The sequence below is a fragment of the Suncus etruscus genome, chromosome 5 (assembly GCF_024139225.1).
Source record: "Suncus etruscus isolate mSunEtr1 chromosome 5, mSunEtr1.pri.cur, whole genome shotgun sequence".
In the NCBI taxonomy this organism is placed as follows: Eukaryota; Metazoa; Chordata; class Mammalia; order Eulipotyphla; family Soricidae; genus Suncus; species Suncus etruscus.
Genome location: NC_064852.1, coordinates 88,757,493 through 88,760,937, shown reverse-complemented (window position 1 = coordinate 88,760,937; position 3,445 = coordinate 88,757,493). Strand labels below are relative to the sequence as shown.

The window sequence follows — 3,445 nt, the reverse complement described above, 5'->3', positions numbered from 1 at the left end:
GTTGGGAATGAAAAATGGGACATATTCATAGATATTATAGACATTAAAGTAGAAGATACTCAGGAAAAACTTTGTCAGCATATTTGCAAATGTAAACAAAACATTTAATTTATTAGAAAAATACTGTCAGAATGGAAACAAACAGAAACAGAAAATTTGCTAGTTAATCTGTAAATAAAACTTCCCATAGTATAAACTTGAGCTTTAGGTAATTTCTGTTGTGCATTCAAATAAATATTTAAGGAAGAAGCAATGATCAAGCTCACACAAATTATTCCTAAGAATAAAAAAACAAAGAACTAAGCACACTTGATTGATTCACCAAAACCTGAAAAAAAATGTATACCAACCCATGAAAAATCCTGGGTATAGTGGTTGCACAGCTGGAATGGCAATATTGGGAAGAGAAGGTGGGCCAAGTCCGAGCCCTGATGAAGCCACACCAGTTGCACCCATCATCCACAACCACCATTCTGCCAATGGTTCAGCTTCTACTCTTAACCACTAATCTTTAATTAAAAACAATAAACTACCAAAACTTCAGGTCTACTTGTCTTTGGGCTGAAATCACCAGAACTTTAATGGAATGAGGGAAAATACCCTCTTCCTGCCTTCTCATACTTCCAGAAACCCTGGAAGCTGAAATAATACACCACAAAATCTGAAATATAGTCATAGAGCTTGGAATTCCAAACCATGTGGCCAGTCATGCAATAACTCCAATTTTTTCAATACTGCCATCCTAGTAGGAACACACCAATTTAGACATCAGTGTGAATTCAAAGGCCCTAATACTCAGAAGCAAGCAAAATAACAGAAAATCAACTAGTAACATATCACTTAGCAAACCTTCTGACAATAACTTAATAAAATTATTGCAAGAAATAGAAATTGGGACTGGAGCGGTGGCACAAGTGGTGAGGCATCTGCCTTGCACACACTAGCCTAGGATGGACTGCAGTTTGATTCCCCAGCGTCCCATATGGTCCCCCTAGCCAGGAGCGATTTCTTAGCACATAGCCAGGAGTAATCCCTGAGCATTACTAGGTGTGGCCCAAAAACAAAACATAAATTATATTTTGTTATTGAATCAAAATAGTTTTTATTGAACAAAATTTACTTCAATGCAAGGGAAGGAAAAGAGGAATATATGTTCCAGACAGAACATGGGCTTGAGAGAACAAGACCAAAATCTTAAAACAAAAGTTAAACACTCCTCAGAAATACACCATGGTCAATACACCATACCCAAGTTGAGTTTATACCAGCATTCTAAGGTTAGCAAAACAATGGAAAACAAATCCATGTAATTTATAATGATAACAAAATAACAGATGCAGAAAAATGTCTCAGAAAATACAATATTCACTCCTTAGCATTGCAGGTCTAACCCCAGAGACCCCCTAAGCACTGCTAGGTAAGGCTTTGGCAGTTACTAAGGACTAATGGGGTAGCTCTGGCGACCCTGTTGGTTCTCAGCACCAGAGTCTGAGCAGTACTGTATCCTTGGGTGTTCACATTAAACTGTCTGGTTGTTTTGCCAGCAGTGGTCTTTATATCTCCTGAGAACTTGGTAGCCACTCCTCTTCTAAATATATATATGTATATATATATATATCTCAATGAACTAAGATTATAAAGAAAGTGCCTTAACTTCCTAAAAGCATATTAAAAGTAAACAGTAGCCCTATTTAAACTGAAATGTTGAAATGCTGAGATATCAAATGCTTTTGAAATCAGGAATAATATAAGGGACTATCACAATTTTCTACTAATTAATCAAGAACTATAACAAGTTTCTTTTAACATTATGCTGTGGTTCCAGCCAATTTGTTAAGCAAGAGAAGGAATAAATGAACTACTGATAAGATTTAAATCAATTGTTATTATTCACAGTTGATATGATTATGTGTAGAGGATTCAATAGTTGGCACAACATGATACAGACGTAAGGTAGACAATAAATGAAATCTATAATTGCTTTATGGACACTTTAGTTATGATAAAGGTGGCAATAAAAAACATTATCTTGGGCCGGAGAGATAGCATGGAGGTAGGTCATTTGCCTTGCATGCAGAAGGATGGTGGTTCGAATCCTGGCATCCCATATGGTTCCCTGAGCCTGCCAGGAGCAATTTCTGAGCATAGAGCCAGGAGAAACACCTGAGCGCTGCCAGATGTGACCCAAAAAACCAAAAATCAAAACCAAAAACATTATCTTTTCAACAAGTTATGCTGAGACAAATGGACACTCATGTGAAAAAAGTAACAAAACATCTACACAATAAACAAAATTTAATTCTAAGTAAAATGTTTGCATAAATGTGAATGAAAAAAAGCCGAAAAGATAGCATGGAGGTAAGGCGTTTGCCTTTCATGCAGAAGGACGGTGGTTCGAATCCCGGCATTCCATTCGAATCCCAGCATCCCATATGGTCCCCTGTGCCTGCCAGGGGTCATTTCTCAGCATAGAGCCAGGAATAACCCCAGGAGTAACCCGTGAGTGCTGCCAGGTGTGACCCAAAAACAAAAAACAGAACAAAACAAAACAAAAAGACCAACCAATAACCATTAAGTATTACCATACTAGTTTTTGGGGCCGGCGAGGTGGCGCTAGAAGTAAGGTGTCTGCCTTGCAAGTGCTAGCCAAGAAAGGATCGTGGTTCGATCCCCCGGCATCTCATATGGTCCCCTCAAGCCAGGGGCAATTTCTGAGCTTATAGCCAGGAGGAACCCTTGAGCATCGAACAGGTGTGGCCCCCAAAACAAAAACAAACAAAAAATGTGAATGAAAAAAGATTCCAGAAGACACACAGGAGACTTACCTTCATTTAAACATTTGCAAATGATTATATAGAAATGACCAACAAATATTATGTAGAGGCACAATTCTTACCAATAAAGAAACCACAAATCAAAACACAAGAGATAATAATAACATACAAAAGCAAAAACTATCTGTCAATAATACATGTTAGAACAACTGGAATTCTCAAACACTGCTGAGATATAGATTTTGTATACTTAGAAAGTCTGGCAATTTATTATCTATTAAATATATGATATCTATAACTTATCAAATTTATTCTTAAATGGGTTCTCAACAGAAAAGTTATTTACATGTCCATAAAGAGTCACTTTTGGGGCCAGAGTGATAGTATAGTGGGTAGGGTTCTTGCTTTGAATGTTGCTGAACCTAGTCTGGTCCCTGGCAGTCCCAAACCGTTCTGAGCACTGCCAGGTGTAAGACCAGGACTAAGCCTTGAACACATTTTTTTTTATAGGGGAGAGTGTGAACACAGTCCCCCACTACCACAAATTATGCAGTCGAGTTTCCCAAATTTGGGGAAATCACAGGGGTCAGCACATCCGTAGTGCAATGGATAAGCCTCACCCTGGGGAAACCACCTTCCTGATCATGGTATCTCCCATGCCAGGTAAGTAT

The 3,445-nt window shown here is 38.2% G+C and overlaps 1 non-coding gene across 1 annotated transcript; it reads right to left on the bottom strand.

The window, feature by feature from the left end:
• Nucleotides 1-3,281: 3,281 nt before the first annotated feature.
• On the bottom strand, nucleotides 3,282-3,445 carry LOC126009734 (U1 spliceosomal RNA). The gene has a single exon (XR_007495949.1). It is a non-coding gene; the product is annotated as a U1 spliceosomal RNA (small nuclear RNA).